Source organism: Schistocerca piceifrons, chromosome 4 (assembly GCF_021461385.2).
Source record: "Schistocerca piceifrons isolate TAMUIC-IGC-003096 chromosome 4, iqSchPice1.1, whole genome shotgun sequence".
Taxonomy (NCBI): Eukaryota; Metazoa; Arthropoda; class Insecta; order Orthoptera; family Acrididae; genus Schistocerca; species Schistocerca piceifrons.
The window spans coordinates 404,370,174-404,387,152 of NC_060141.1; the positions used below are offsets into that span (position 1 = coordinate 404,370,174).

General features: G+C 43.7%; 1 protein-coding gene across 1 annotated transcript in view; it reads left to right on the forward strand.

The window, feature by feature from the left end:
* Positions 1-1,807: 1,807 nt before the first annotated feature.
* LOC124794841 (UNC93-like protein) overlaps positions 1,808-16,979 on the forward strand; it is a 234,053-nt gene continuing 218,881 nt past the window's right edge. The window contains exon 1 of the mRNA XM_047258506.1: positions 1,808-2,089. The gene's annotated coding sequence lies outside the window, so the exon portion shown is untranslated. The remainder of the gene's footprint in view (positions 2,090-16,979) is intronic.

A 16,979-nucleotide genomic window follows, 5' to 3' on the forward strand; every position in this document is an offset into this window, starting at 1 on the left:
AGCAGTAGAATTTCTAATGTACTCTGCTTACTGTTACATACGACCTTCACTTGTGAGCCATCACTAAACGAGGTGCTCAATATGGTGTCTGTTCATAGTAAGGCATGCTTCTGTCTGATCCCTTAGGGGATCGCCGGCCGGAGTGGCCGTGCGGTTCTAGGCGCTGCAGTCTGGAGCCGAGCGACCGCTACGGTTGCAGATTCGAATCCTGCCTCGGGCGTGGATGTGTGTGATGTCCTTAGGTTAGTTAGGTTTAATTAGTTCTAAGTTCTAGGCGACTGACGACCTCAGACGTTAGGTCGCATAGTGCTCAGAATCATTTGAACCAATCTCTTAAAAACCCCAGGCTGATCACATACGTGCTGGCTGGCACTGACAACCAGTTCCTGTATTGTTCGTATATCATTAATGGGGTTTGGATGCATCAAAGATTTCGAGTATACCAACAACTCTGCCCAATCTATTGCCCATTAAATGTCTATGTTAGGTGTTCTCGGACATTTTCGGGGAAAACGGATTCGTTCTCCACCCTCTACATATCTCCAGCCGTTCTTGGAATGGTACCTCCTCTAGATATATGGATGGGTAATAGTTGAGGAATGCAACTGTTTACAGCATTCTATAGATCGTTCATAATAGCAATGCGCTTGCAGCGGAAGAGATGTGTTTCACAGCAGCGAATATGAACACGCGTTGATAGGCCTTAAGGTACGAATTTTAGACCCCATTTCTACTGGACATTTCTGTCGTTTTGGTCCATACTACCGCTTCTCAACGTACTGAATACCTTTTAACACTCTGTCTATATTGTGAAAAGATGAAAAAGAATGATCTTCCTAAAAACTAAATAAGTAAACTTTTAGATCGAATGTTTACTTCCCTCATTTTATCGAAACAGTTTAACAAACGCAACGTATTTTTGTCGATTTGTAACCACATCCAGATGTCAATGGTGGTGGATAAATATTTGACTTTTTCTCTATTCTGCTATATAAGTTTAGCGGAATACCTGTTAAATTAGTGACAACCCATGGTCCTGCCGCGCAGCAACTGTGTATGAGAAATTCTATTACTTCCTTAGTTTAAAATATAAAACATATTTTACTCGTGACACCTAAAACTATCGTGGAAGACAGCCGTTTGAGGTGGCCAGAACTGATGATGTGTGAAGATAATTGCGATTGTGTCGGAGAATATAAAGAGGAATTAAAATATAAAAATAGTGAAATGTAGCTGTCGAATTGCTATTTTTAGGGACAAAATGAAAAAAGTATTTCGCTCTTTATATTCCGTAAGTTTTGCGGCATGTAAACGCGGCAAGTAACTTGGTTACCTTATACTGGACTGCTATTAACCTCCTAAGACCGAAAGACCGAAAAAGATAAATTCGATAGCTTAACCGTTATCGCATGCAAGTACGAGGCATTAAAATGTCTCACGCGTACAGCTGTTACAGTGGGCACCTTTTTTTTTTTTTTTTTTTTAACCCAACAGGGTCGTTAACCGTTATCCCACGGATTGCCAGCAGCCATTTACAGCCAGCTGTAAGTGTCGGAGATACAACGCCGACCCAGCTCAACACGCTCGGGCGAGAGGCGGATCGCCGACGCCCGAGGCGCCATCCCAGCACTCACACGGTGGGGAGGCGCCCGCCGTCGGCCGAAATCCCCCGGGGCGCCTCGGCGCGTCACGTGACCGCGCGACAGCGCGCGCGATTGGCTGCAGGCTAGGGAGCACTACGTGACGTCAGCGGCGCCGCCTACCGCTATACTAGCAGCGGGCGGCGCTGCCCGCGGCCGTAGTCTTGGTTTCGCTGTTGCGACGAGTGGAAGTGGTGCGCTCGCTGCAAGGCTGCTCCCGCGCGGAGAAGACAACGACGACTGCCGACTCACCGGCCGCTATCCACTCGACTCAGTTTCCGTCGCCGCGAACCGTTTTAGAAAGCTCGCCACCGCCGGCAGAGCGCTCAGTGCATCGCGAGTGACACACTTGGGCCGACGACCCGTTGCTCTGTCCGACAGCTCCCGTTCACCGGGAAGTCTACAACTCGAGCTCCTGGCGCGCCAGCGGACGTCTCTCACCCTTGCAAGTAAGTTCGGCGGCACCTACTGGCGCGGGTCTCTCCTCTGGACGACCACAGTCATTTCTGTCATCGACCTGTGCATCAAACGCATCTACATCCAAGCTTACCAAAAACGAAAACAACCCTGTATTTCCTCATTTCCTTTATTTCTACTCCCGCGAGTGTACTTGAGGCTCGTAAACATATATCTCTTAGGCTCTGATTTACATCCGACCACTGAAGAAAATAATACAGAAAGGAAATTACAGTTGTATTACCATGGTTGAGCCTATTTTTCCACAATAGTGATGTTAAATAGAAGACGTCGGATCCCCTTGGACGGCAAACAGACTACGATCGGACGTAAAAATCCATCCCAGCGTTCATCTGCAGTTATTTAAGGCTATCACGCTACATCTTAACCAAAAACGTTGGACCAAGGATCGAACCAATGCCTCATCGAGGGACTCTACCACCATTACACGGTTGCGACCCCCTCTGGTAGTGCAATTATGTTCACCAACGGTTAATATAAGGTTAGTAATGGGCAAAGAAACACGCTGCACATTGGCGTAAAAGAAAATAAAGCTATCATATCCCGAACGTGATTTGAACAGCTTTGCAAAGCGTGACCTTTTAAAAGACCAGCTGTTGCCTTCCTGCAAACCTTGATCTTACCAAGTGAATTATAGAGGACCTATAGTTCGCCTGGACTCCGTGCCACGCTTCAGCCTGACATTTTTCGCATTAATAAACCACTGGTGGATGTGGAAGAAGCTGTAAGTGACAGGGAAGGATCCTAGGACCACCAGAAGATCGAACCGACTTTCAGGTTTGCAGCCTTTCAGTAAAGCAAATTATGATTGTATTATTGCGTAAGAGCTAATTTTCCATCAATAGTGACGCCATTAGAAACAAAGCATCGGATCAGTTTTTACGGAAAACAGACCTTTATCGAACACAGGAACCCGTTCCAGCTTTCTTCTACAGTAATTTAAGGCGTTCATGCCACATCTGAACCAGAACATAGGGACCAATAATCGAACCAACTTCAGCTCAAGCAGGACTACACATTTCCATAGTTGCACCTTCTCTACAGTAATGTAATTATTGACGATAATGGGCAATAAAAGGCTGTAGTAGGCGTACCTGGAGTTATAAAAAAGAGTAAAGCTGTCATCAACTTGTAGGTTGCTTTGAACACTGCAATACTTTACTAGGAGTGCTTTATTGAAGGTGGTGTGTTCTTCAAGAAATAACTAAATTTCGTGTGGCTCTCAGCTTCGTGCAAGCCTTTCGATATGATGCCACTTCGGCAGCTTACGGTCAGTTTTGTTGCATGTTTATTCGAGCGGTTTCCCTTCTGGATTCACCACCTGGAGTAGACTGACTATGTAGACTCCGTTCCAGACTATTCCACGGCTGAAACATTGGAGGCGACCACCGAGAATCGATATTGGGACTTCCACGACAGCAAGCAACAACGCTAAGCACAGGAGAGCAGAGACGTAGCTTGCTTCCTCTGACTTTTGAACTATTTTGCCCTGCCAGCTTCAGCGGCACCTACATGTTAACGTGAACTACAAACCGCCGTACAAGTCGGTATTTTTCGTGTTAATAAATCATTGCCATAGGAGAAAGAAACTACAAGTGACAAAAATATTAGGACTTTTTGTACAGAAAAAAAGCTGAAACTTACTGACACATTAAAACTGTGTGCTGGTGTGCTGTACTGGGACACGAGGCCGGAACCTTTTCTTTTCGCAGATTGGCTCAAATGGCTCTGAGCACTATGGGACTTAACACCTATGGTCATCAGTCCCCTAGAACTTAGAACTACTTAAACCTAACTAACCCAAGGACATCACACAACACCCAGCCATCACGAGGCAGAGAAAATACCTGACCCCGCCGGGAATCGAACCCGGGCGTGGGAAGCGAGAACGCTACCGCACGACCACGAGATGCGGGCCTTTTCGCAGACTTGTGGTCTAAACCACGTACGGAAAGGTTTTCGGTTCGTGCCCCGATTCGGCACACAGTTTTAATGTGTCAGGAAAGTTCAAATCAACGTACACTCCACTCCAGAGTAAAAATTCATTCCGGTAAAATACTGAATGAGAACCTCGGAAATGTGTTTCCACCCGTATCCTCCTACAACGGAGAAATTTGCAAGTCTCTTATGACGCCTGCGTTGAACAGTACCAATTATTTTTGTACTTGTTCGCACTAATTCTTCCGCACACTCTCCCGCCATATTTCGGAGTCTCACTACTAGTATCTGAGCATGTATTCTTCATCTGCGGAAAGATTCCGAACCGCCGCAGCATTTAGTCCGTGTTGCTTCACTAGCGCGTGTACTGTGCGACTCGTAAACATATTTCTTTCCCCTGGCGCTCGCAACGGCCCCTCCACCTGACTGTCGCAACGCTTGTCGCCCGCGCGTAATAACACCCGATTGTGAAACGTCAACGCCTAGGCCGTCCGCGATGTTGGGGAGTCGCCTGACGGCGGATATTCGCCGGCTGTATTTGCGTGGACAGCTGATGAATCGTTATCCCCGCTGTCCGAACGCTGCTTGCCGCTTGCCGGACGCGTGTGTTTCTGTCGCGCGGGCAGTCTATGCGCCAGGGTACCTGATCTCCGCTGCAGCTGCAACTGCATCTCGCTGTCTACGGCTGCAGTCACCGGCTGTGCCAACAAAGCCAGGAGACACCTGCGCTGCTCGCGTCGCACGGCAGCTCATGGAGTTGCAACAGACCTACTGGAATGTCCTCTGGAAATACCAGTAGCACAGTTACCGGCGGAGTGTACATTTTTTTTTTTTAATCCACAGTTTTCGACGGAGTGTAGATTGAAAAAAATAGCTCCTTATAACGCGTAACTGCAGAATCTGTCATCTCAAACAGCAGTACATAAACACTGCATAGAACCAAAAGAATAACATCAGGTTTTCTCACCATCAGTCACACGGCAAATGGCCGCATCTCGTGGTCGTGCGGTAGCGTTCTCGCTTCCCGCGCCCGGTTTCCCGGGTTCGATTCCAGGCGGGGTCAGGGATTTTCTCTGCCTCGTGATGGCTGGGTGTTGTGTGCTGTCCTTAGGTTAGTTAGGTTTAAGTAGTTCTAAGTTCTAGCGGACTGATGACCATAGATGTTAAGTCCCATAGTGCTCAGAGCCATTTGGACCACACGGCAAATTGTCACAAATGTAAAATGCAAAATCCAGCGACAGACTCTCAAATGTTCTTTAAGGAATATATTCTAAGTTGGTTCAAATGGCTCTGAGCACTATGGGACTTAACATCTATGGTCATCAGTCCCCTAGAACTTAGAACTACTTAAACCTAACTAACCTAAGGACAGCACACAACACCCAGCCATCACGAGGCAGAGAAAATCCCTGACCCCGCCGGGAATCGAACCCGGGAACCCGGGCGTGGGAAGCGAGAACGCTACCGCACGACCACGAGATGCGGGCTATATTCTAAGTACTTTGGGATAACAGACTTGCGTCTTCTATGGCTTGTTACTGAGTAATTGAATTATGTTTAATTTTTTGTACCCGGATCTGTTTCGTACGGTAACTACCTGCACAACAGTTAAAATGGCGATGGTATGCGCCGTGTGCCTTGTTGGGAAACAAACTTCTCACATTCTGTCTGTTGACAAGTGCAGCGCTCATTTTAGTATCTGCCGTCAAGTTCGCATTCAGTACCGCTCAGTTCTCTCTCGGTTTTAAAAATCAATAAAAACGATCTCAACCGTGTTTTCAGATTTTTTATTTGTTAGCAACCGCTTTCGGCCCTTTCCTCAGAACATGTTCAGGCTTACACCGCCATTATGGCTGCTGGTGGCCACCACCAGTAGCCATAATGGCGGTGTAAGCCTGAAAATGGTCTGAGGAAAGGGCCGAAACCTGTTACCAACTCTTAAAAAATCTGAAAACACGATCGAGGCTATTTTTATTGACTTTCAACATTTCACGCCGATCACTGCGCTCCAGTCAACGACGCTTTTTAAAATTTCGAACTTTCTCGGCTAGTTTTTCGGCAATGTTTGTTGTGTGTTAACAGTGATACGCAGCAGTAAGGATAGGTTTCCTGGTGAAGAGGCGGCCGACATACACTTCGTATGTGCAGCTGTTCCCTTAGCGACAGCCACCACATCACAGTACTTTTGTATGTGTGCAAAGGAGCCGGTGAAAAAAGAAAAACGGATCTTCCCGCCTTAAGGTTAATTATTGTGAAAGTATTTTCAAAGAAACAAAAATTGGGATAACAATCAAATAAATCGTAATCTGTAACGAGCTACACGAGACCACGGGTCTAATATACCAAAATATTCAGAAAGCTCTTATCCCACGAAATTTCGTCAATGGAATTAAAAAGTTGTTCTCGAAGTCTTCAGAATAAATTAGATCCTGATATGTACAGATCGGTAGTAAATGTGGTGACTGAAGGTTATTTAATCTAGAAACTTACGAACGTTTTTTGGCAGTTTTGAAATAAGTGTATGCCCTATGAAGAACTATGAACTGCTGACGTCGTTCACAAACAGTGATAGACGTACGGTATATACCATCGGATACGTCACAATGCAGTGGTTGCCACTGACGACTGCATCCCTAAATCCTTGTCTATGGAAGGTCTGCGTTCAAATATCGGCGACGGCCGAATATATTTGTGCGGTAAGAATCTCCGTATTAGATACTGCCAGCCATTTGAAGAGCTTTTCGAATAAAGAACTTACTAAAGTGACATTAAAGAGTATTGGAGTTTCTCAAATCGAAAGCCACCCCCACTGGCCATTGCAAGCTGACACTGGTAGATGTTAAGAGTTTTGGTAGTCCAGGTCTATACAAACCCTGATAACTAGTTTCCATAAATCAGTGCAATAATACTCGGGCCCTTGGGTGCTCACTATCGACAGAACATAGGTTTCTACCAATCTTAGGTACAAACAGAAGCAGCCAGTCGCATAACGAAATAACCTTTTATTAGCAGCCAGTCACGTAATTAAATAACTCTTTATTTGCATTATCAGTTTCGATGTAGAAGATTTATATTTTGATTCATAGAGATGTGGAAATCCTAAGATCATCTTTTGTGACAGGTACTCCTCGTCCTGCCACTCAGTTCATGTGACAGCCAGTTTAATAGTAGAATCAAAAGAAAAGAGTTCAAGTGTCTTAGGCATCCTTCGACGTAGTCAAATATATTGAGGGAGTATTCATCGGTCAGAAGTCAAACTATACAGGGTGTATCGGGAGGAATGTTCAATATTAAGGCATATGACACAAACGATCATTCGAAGCAAAGAAGTCCGGTAAACATGGGCCTTTAAATGCGTACCTTAAGAGCTATGAGCACTTGCCTGTCTACGACACTGTGAAACAAATCTCTTCTATTGCAAGCTCTTTGATTTCCATTTTCGTTACTGTGAAACAAATCTCTTCTACTACAAGCTCTTTACTTTCCATATTTTGCGAGTAGGTAGTATGGACCAAAGCATGAAAAAAATTGTCTAGTAAAGATGGGCTCTAAATGCATACCCTAAGAGCTATGAGCATTCTTTCAGTAGAAGACATGTGTTTCACAGCAGCGAAGATTAAAAACTTCTCATAGCTCTTGAGGTAAATGCTTTGGAGCCCATGCGTAATGCAGATTTTTTTCTTATTTTTGTCTGTACTACCACCGCTCAATACATGGAAAGCATTCAGTAGAAGTTTCTTTCACGGCATCTAAGATGAAGATATGCTCATAGGTCTTAAGATGTGCATTTTAGAGTCCATGATATCTAGATTCCTGGGGCACCATGTATATTAATTCATGGTTTGACAAACAATATACCACCCATATTCATGGAGAAATCACGTTTAGCCTTCAACTAACAGCTTAATTGCGTTTGGAAAGACAGCCCAACCACTCACTCCTTAGTTAGTAACCACTCGTTTTGTCCCCATTGTTATAGCTAGACACACAGTTGTGAGTAACGTTTTGTTGTTGTTTAATGCAAGAATATTGTTGTATCAATGCTTGTAGCAATACAGAGCTTTCTGAAACCCTGCTCTGTGACGTCTGTATGATGTTATTTTCCCATAGCGCAACTTCTTCAAATCAGAAGCTCTTCGGTACACAGAAACGTATGCTGAGCGCTTTAGGAGGGACCAGATAAACATCAAATGTGATAACACGCGCCATTTGAAGGAGAATACATCACATAAATTTAGCTGTGTTCTCAACGGTTTCCTAAATTACCAGGAATTAGAAAGATCAGCTGAAAGTTAGTTGCAATGTCGGTAATTACTGCCAATTATTGTCAGGATTCATGATAAAAATTGCCACGTCAACTTCCATGTATTTACAGCTACCGTAGACACATCCTGTGTTACTTACAGAAGCTAGCGTCAAGTTTTCCTGTAAATTCGCTGCATCTCTTTAAAAGAGCTGCAAAGTTCCAAAAAATATTGGAAGAAAATACGGAAATTAAGGATGCTTGAGAAATGTCATATACAGCCAGTTTAAGTCGTCTGACCATCGTCAGGATCTTATATACCAAATAAAATAATACAGAAGTAACATTACAGGCTTAAACTGTCACGAATATTTTAACTGATGTAAATGTTAACACCAACAGAAACGTAATGCTATGTCACATACTAACACAAAAGTATTCACAGCATCGTGTTAGGCGAAATATAAAATCTTTATCGTCAAGTGATAAAACCATGAATAATACATTGAAAATAAGAGAATACCATAACACAGTGATGTGATTCATTACGAAAACCACACAACATAAAGACGTAAATGGTTCGCATTTGTTCAGAATTCGCATCTCGTGGTCGTGCGGTAGCGTTCTCGCTTCCCACGCCCGGGTTCCCGGGTTCGATTCCCGGCGGGGTCAGGGATTTTCTCTGCCTCGTGATGGCTGGGTGTTGTGTGCTGTCCTTAGGTTAGTTAGGTTTAAGTAGTTCTAAGTTCTAGGGGACTTATGACCACAGCAGTTGAGTCCCATAGTGCTCAGAGCCATTTGAACCATTTGTTCAGAATTACCTGTCACCATATCGTAATATATAAAATACGTTGTCAGTCTATGAAAAAACTGTGCTATGGAGTAATTTGTATTACGATAAGAGGACCCGTACCTCTGTACGCAGCGCGGGGTAGCCGAGCGGTCTCAGGCGCCTTGCCACGGTTCGCGCGGCTTCCCTCGTCGGAAGTTCGAGTCCTCTCTGGGACATTGGTGTGTGTGTGTGTGTAGTTAATGTAAGTTAGTATAAGTTAGATTAAGTAGTGTGTAAGCCTAGGGATCGCTGACTTTAGCAGTTTGGTCCCACACGAACTTACCACAAATTTCCAAATATCTATACGAATGCGTATTATTTATTGTTTTATCACCTCATGATAACGAGTTTATATTTCGCTTGACATGATGATGTGGTTACTTTTATGTGAGTATGTGACATTTTTTACGTGTTTGTTGGTGCTAACATTTTACATTTAACAGATTCGTGACACTTATGTTTTATTTTACTTAGCATATAGGAGCCTGATGATGGCAGACGACTGAAACTGGTTGTATAAATGGGGTATTCCACCAGCAGCTAATGGCGGTAATATGATATTTTCCAACAGCTGTGATCCACCAACTCCTGAAAATTAAGGGCACGTTAATTCACGATCTACTGCAAAGTTCCCACCACGACGGTTTCAAATACCTGTAACTTGGAAGGTGTTGGGAATGAGGCGTATGTTTTTATTAACTCTTGCAGGAAGTTACAAAACAGTGCATGCTCCTTTGCATACTGGAAAACGCTTACGTTTTGCCAGGGCGGCTAGTGGGTCCGGCCTTCGGGGTCGCTCCCGGCCACGAACCCAGGCCGGCGCGCTTACGTCACGGCGGACGCTGCGACCCTGCCTTTGTCCCGGCGCCTTTGTCTGCTGGGGCCGCCCGGATGCCACACGTTGCGGGGCTCAAAAGCCTGCGATGTCGTGCAAAATTGCTGCACCGTGTGTAACGGGTTCGTCATTCGAGTCCTGGGAGCTGGCAGGCGGAATACCCGTCAGGAGGCGAGCAGGATGCTCCACTGTGACAGACAACCGCGACAGGTGTGGAGTGCACGCGGCTGTTCAACCTGTCACCGAATCGGCGATACGGAAAGTGTTTCACTCAGCTGAGATTAACGAGCAAATATGTAGCAGCTGTAACATACGTCGCTTGTCAACGAATATCTCCTGTCCGATATGGAGCTGAAATCGAGTTAAATGCTTCGGTATCCCGAGATTCACAGGCTGTAGAGGCTACAGCTTTTTCCTTGTTCAGTGTGATATGAGATCGCGGTGCCACACCGAAGTTGACAATGCAAATCGGTACGACAGACTTTAGCTGCAATCCGCAACGACGGATGGGAGAGGCTAAAGAAGACACGCCCTCTGTCTCAGCACAGCAACGCCCTCCCACGGATATTAATATAGAGCCAATTCGTGAGCTCGGCTACAGCATCAACATCATCGAGTAGGACTACAGCGTTATTCAAGACTCAGACGGAAATACACTTTTGCAAAAGTTGAACACTGTACTTCAAGAGAGGAGATGTAATTGTAAGCATCAACTGATACTTTGATGATGACAGTTGTAAATTATCGAGCACTACTGTAAAAAAGGATTGTATCAAGTTAAGGAAATATTTTTACCATTCACATCATAAAGTGAACTAATATTTTATATGTTGTAGTTCTGATAATCCATCTTGCAGAGCAATTAAAGAACCCACAGTTATGGCTGGATGACTGTAGTATCGTCTGGTCGCAACACTCAACTTCTGAAAACTGCCCTCATCGGCAGTACCAGAACTTCACGACTAGCAGCAGACCTGCTGTTTTCGCTTGACCGTTCCCCGTAACCCGCCAGTAGGCCATGCTGCAGGAACTAACCAGTGTTAAGCTATAGAACACTTACGCCCGTAGCGATGGCGTACACAGACAGACCCTCGCCAAGGACTGCACAGAGGGGACGTAAAAATTGATTGAAAGAAAAACCGGTTTAAGAAATAACTGTAGGACATACATCAGTTCTTCTGACTGTTGTGTTTCTGTTTTGTGGCCATGAGAAGGAGCCTTTCTCTCGCCCCACAACTGTAAGCGCACGTTGTTGCCACTGTCATTTCGTGCAAGTAGCATCATAAAGAAACAGACGTATATCTTTAGCACGGCTTGCGTGGCAACAGTGGGCTTGGCTCACATAGCTACCGCCTACACAGCCCGCTCACGTTCAACAGTGGCGATCTTGCTTCTACGTCTATACTGTAAGCCACCTTGTAGCGGGGGACAATTTCTACGTCACTGTCACTTTCCCCCTTTCCTATTCCAGTCACGAATGATTCGCGGGAAGAACGATTGCTGATAAGCCTCGAATCTCTCTAATTTTATCTTCACTTTCTTTCCGCGAGATATGTCTTGGAGGAAGCAATATATTTGTTGCTCTTCTAGCAATGTACGCTCTCGCAACTTTAAGAGTAGACTGCGCTGTGATGCAGGGCGCTTCTGTTACAGCGTCTGCCACTGGTGTTCACTGAACATCTCTGCGACACTTTCGTGCTTGCTAAATGAACCTGAAACGAGACGCACTACTCTTCCTTGGATCTTTTCTATTTCTTCTATCAATCCTATCTGGTACGGATTCCACACTGATGAGTAATATTCAAGTATACTTAGCTACGGTGGTGTAGGATCTCTGCCTGTGAGCGGTTGCTAAAGCAAATATGCTAATTAACGAAAGGCTACCGATTTTTGCCGATTACTGCCGATTGAGGACTGGAGCGAGACGCCGGGTGGAGCAACCAAACAAAAGAGGTGCAGGGGATAGGGCATTTACGTCTCTCTCCAACCAGTACTTTTGATGCTCCTACGTTTTGGTTGATACTATCTGCTGTGTAAATGAAAAATAATTCGCGAGTAATCTGTCTGGGCTTAATAATATTACAAGAATTGTTAGTCGTTGTGCTTATAGCTATATTTTGTTCATCTGCGTTGAATCCTTGCATGAACAATCGCAGCCCTGGCACTGGTCATCGTCGGCATAGCTCAGTTATCTGATGTCACAAGGCCACTGAATGTATGCTTTACTGATGTATTAGGTGTCTTGTTATACTCCGGCACGTGCTGAAGCATCAAAAATCTTTATATTCTTTGCGAACCACCTTGCTAAACTTTAAACCCTCGTAATTGTTGTCAAATCTCTCTGGACCGTCGGTTTCGCTGCACTTCATTTTTGCTAAACGTACGTACAAAATTAAAATGTATTAAATAAGCGCAAACTAAATTGCAGAGCGGCTTTTTTTTTTTTTTTTTTTTTTTTCGGGGGCGAGGAAAGGCGAGACACAGTTTTACCAGTGGCGCACGATCTCCTTGGTACGGTTCTGAGATTATTATTAGATTTTTTGACAAAGAAATGAAAAGGCAAATTGTTGTCTTAATTACTCTAACTGACAGAAGGAAAACGAAAATATGCTTCATACATAAGGAAGTGTATAATAATGACCTCCAGTTGCAAATATTTTGGCTCATATTTTCAGGTAACGATAACATTTAAACTTTGTATGTGACACACTTGAGTAAGCGTAATTTTTCCGTTTCACCATTTTACGATTGCACAATTTTGTTCTGGAAGAATACTTGTCTTTCTCTGGGTTTCTTGGCCGTTTTGCCGGCCGGTGTGGCCGTGCGGTTTTAGGCGCTTCAGTCTGGAACCGCGTGACCACTACGGTCGCAGGTTCTAATCCTGCTTCGAGCATGGATGTGTGTGATGTCCTTAGGTTAGTTAGGTTTAAGTAGTTCTAAGTTCTAGGGGACTGATGACCACAGATGTCAAGTCCCATAGTGCTCAGAGCCATTTGAACCATTTGAATCTTGTCCGTTTTTGGTACGTAACCAAAGCCGACACTCTACAGTCTAATCTAAGAGTCTGTTTGTACTTTTCTCAAGTTACTGACACAAATATAAATGTCAAAGCGAGCCGATTCAAGCAATGAGTTAAAATGAGAATGAAAACTCTGGCACGTACTTGTCGATCTCCAAAGTGAGAAACACATGTGCACGCTCTTTTACCTGAAGGGTAAGTTGCAGGATTCGTGTAGGGGGTCAATGGACTTTAACACGACCTTATCTGAATTGCAGAGTTCACGTTCATCCACATCCATCTATAAGAAAATCGTCTTCCCAAAATCTGCTGCAAAACGCAGGTAGACCAGCAGAGGATCCGTGATAGGCGCAGTTGATCGAGTACGTAAATAAATGTGAAGCCTCGCACCTGAATAAGCGGAGAGATCCATTATTTCTCTATTACACCGTTAGCGACAAATTACTGGAAACACTGACAAGCGTAAAATACCTTCATTGGCAGACGCTACATTACAGACGCTGAGCCTTGCGCATATTCCAGGACGAATCAAAGAATCAGACACCATTTTGCTACCTTCTCCACACGTCTCGCGAAATGACCACGACGAGAAAATCAGGGAAATTACAGTCGTACGCAGACTTACCAACAATCGATCTTCCCCCACGTTATTCGAGAATGGAACAGGAATGAGACGAGACAGTAATGGTACCAAGCGTACACTTCGCCACGTCCTGTTGTAGATGTAGGTGCAGGTGCAAGGAGTGAGCAGTTATTCAACCTGTCACTGAAAGATCGATACTGAAAACTAATCGCTGAGCAGAGATTAATAATCAGCTAGGTAGCCACTGTAAAGTAAGACGCTCGTCAACGACAATCTCCCGTCCAATGTATTGAGCTGTCACGCATAAGCAATTTGAGGTAAACGACGCTGCTCGCTGACTTACACGCTACTTCAGCTACTTACTGGTTACGCTTCTCTTATCTTAACTTAGCTCAACATATGCCTGGCGTCTACGATCTTGTAACATAGCTCACCTGATCATTCCGATATGATAAAATGTTATCCCACGACTAAAGTACTGTATATCAACGTGTTACCAGCTGTAATGCAGTTTTTCTTTTTTTTAGTTCTGTGGTATGATTGCCATTTTATAATAGTATATCCCTAATGGAACATACAAAAGTACTTTTTGACTCTCAGAAATAGTAATTCTTCTGCAACGTGTTAATGGATGGGAATGAACAAAATTATCTGATGGAAAACTTTTCTCAAATGCTAACAAAAGAATCAGCCCACGTGGCGTACAAAAGCTAATTTCTTTTTATTCATTATAGCCACAATAATAAAAAATTAATAATTTAATAATAATAATAATAATTTATCCAAAATAATAAAATTAATAATAAAAAATAAAAATAAATGGTATATATATTCTGCGCATAAAACGATTTTCAGATCTGGTAATCTTGTGCTCGTATGGAAAACACCAAAGCTATCACGTGGTCCACATTGCACCAATTACGAGGTGTCAGAGTCAGTTGTCAGGCCGGAGAAAGGCGAAGGCATACAGGACCATGCTTACCAAAGCACTATGCCTTTCAAACCGACTGTGGGGTTGGTGGCAACTTTTCGTTCACATTAGTCTAGCCATTTCCATACATTCTTGGTCGGTTTTGGCTAGTATACGACACTGTGACGCATTTTCAGTCTGAGCCGAATAGCAGCACATATACATTCCCGAAAATACACTTTATGGATATGTTGTGAATTATAGCAGGGTAACCAAAATAACACAAGAATAAGTAATTATCCTTATGGTCACGTGAATTATGTATATAACTCAAGAAGAAACATGTAAAGATGATACAATACTGCCGAGTCAGTAAAGTATAATGACTGAAACAAAAGACAGTGTTTATTCACTGCAGCTTGTAAAAGCAGAGCCTTCGGAAACAATACTACTTTTACAATGGTTTTAAGTTACATCGTGTGTAGATTAGAATTCTTCATACGCCGGCCGCGGTGGTCTAGCGGTTCTAGGCGCTCAGTCCGGAACCGCGCGACTGCTACGGTCGCAGGTTCGAATCCTGCCTCGGGCATGGATGTGTGTGATGTCCTTAGGTTAGTTAGGTTTAAGTAGTTCTAAGTTCTCGTGGACTGATGACCACAGATGTTAAGTCCGATAGTGCTCAGAGCCATTTGAACCATTTGAACCAATTCTTCATACACGTCGATTCTCTCGAGAAAGTACCTTTTCATATTTTATGATACTACTTATCATGACTTTCAAATGGTATGATCATTGTACAGTGCATGCGGTAGGACAAAAACAGTATGGATTATTCAGTTGTACTTAGTTTCACGAGTAACATGACATCTTCTGTTTTGCTTTTCACCGCGGAAGGTTCTGGATGTAATGAAATCTAGATAGAAAAAATGCCCAGCGAAATAAAGCTACCACAACTGGACAGACGTTCAAACACACAGTAAGTCTTAGAAAAAATAAGGAGCTCTTTTAGAAAAAATAAAATTGTTCAGAAAATTGCAAGTGGGGAAATGAAATTTACATATCGGTCTTAAGTCATGATTCTTGTTATCAGCTCGACAGAGTCAGTACATATCCTTATACAGCCACGTGCATTGCATTTGCCCACAAAAAGAGAAAAATACAAAGCGCTGAGAAGCACTTTCGGAAGAAATCCAGCGTCGGATGTTAAGACGGACATACGTCATACTAATAATAACAACAAAAAACTCGGTCTTGAGGAGGCACTGTGAAACATAGTCGCCTCGTGGGAGATTTTATAAAGTGACGAATGCATGACAAAGCTGCGGACATTTGCCAAGTCTAGAGTTAATGACTTCCCAGAAAAACATCATGGCAACACTTCCCGTAGAGTAACACTGTCTGGAAACGACCTCCTGATCAGAGCGGGTGCCCCTGCGATGTCGCACTGAGGACTAGCGATGTATTTCCTCTCTTTCCTTCCTTTATCCATGGTACGGAGTCCTTTATTTTCCTGATTTGGCAAATTTATATTTACCCCTGCTTGTCGGCGGTGTTCAGTTAACCTAAGGAAGCGAAGTCATGTTGGCCATCTGTGAATCGTGTAAACTATGTGTGTGAGCGCATTTTAACAGTTTGTGTATCGTATTTTCTGAGCCGAATATTGGGAAATACACCAGCATTTTCCTAAACTAGTGTGAAAAAGGCTTAAAAATGACACCAAGATCATTAGTATGAAGTTAGATCGTGGTGTGACCCACCTGTATGCCTCAGGAGCCCGTAGCAGACGCAGTGGCCAGTGTGCGTTGACGGGACTGCCTCCGCAGGTTGCGGTCCACTTCACAGCGGACGAGTTTTGTAACCCGGCTACGCTACGCGACCGTGCCGTGGGAAAGTCCACCTGCGACTGACCACCCAAACGTGTCGTCCATACTTCTGCCGGAAATCGTTGCAACAGACTGTAGAACACCATGGTTAGCCCTTATCTTTGTGTTCATTAATCTCTACCACACAACATGTTCTCAGGTACCTTGCTGTTAGCTGAAAGAAAGTAACATTTCGTGTGACGATATTATTATTATTATTATTATTATAAAGGTGCTTACAGTTAATTTTTTTTTCGTGAGGGTTGGCGCCTGTAATACTAAATACGTAGGCTGCTTAACTTTTATACCGCTAACACAACGCGGCGAAGAAGCTGAAACACAGTGAGAAATCGAAATAACAGTGAGGCACAAATACGATGAATGCTTGTTAAATCAATGGAGCAAATATTTACTACTTAACCCGAGATACTAAACCCTCGTAGGATTTACCATTGCAATAGGCTATAAAACAGGACATTCAGTACTTAATTTGGTATGTAACATTCATAGGAGAGCTAATAATTGAAATTAACGAATGCATGACCTATGATTATGACTACCTTTGAATAAGGTGTGGAGAAGTAAACTTTACGACGGTTCAGTAGCAATGTAACATTTTTCCCCTTTTCGTGTTATAGGG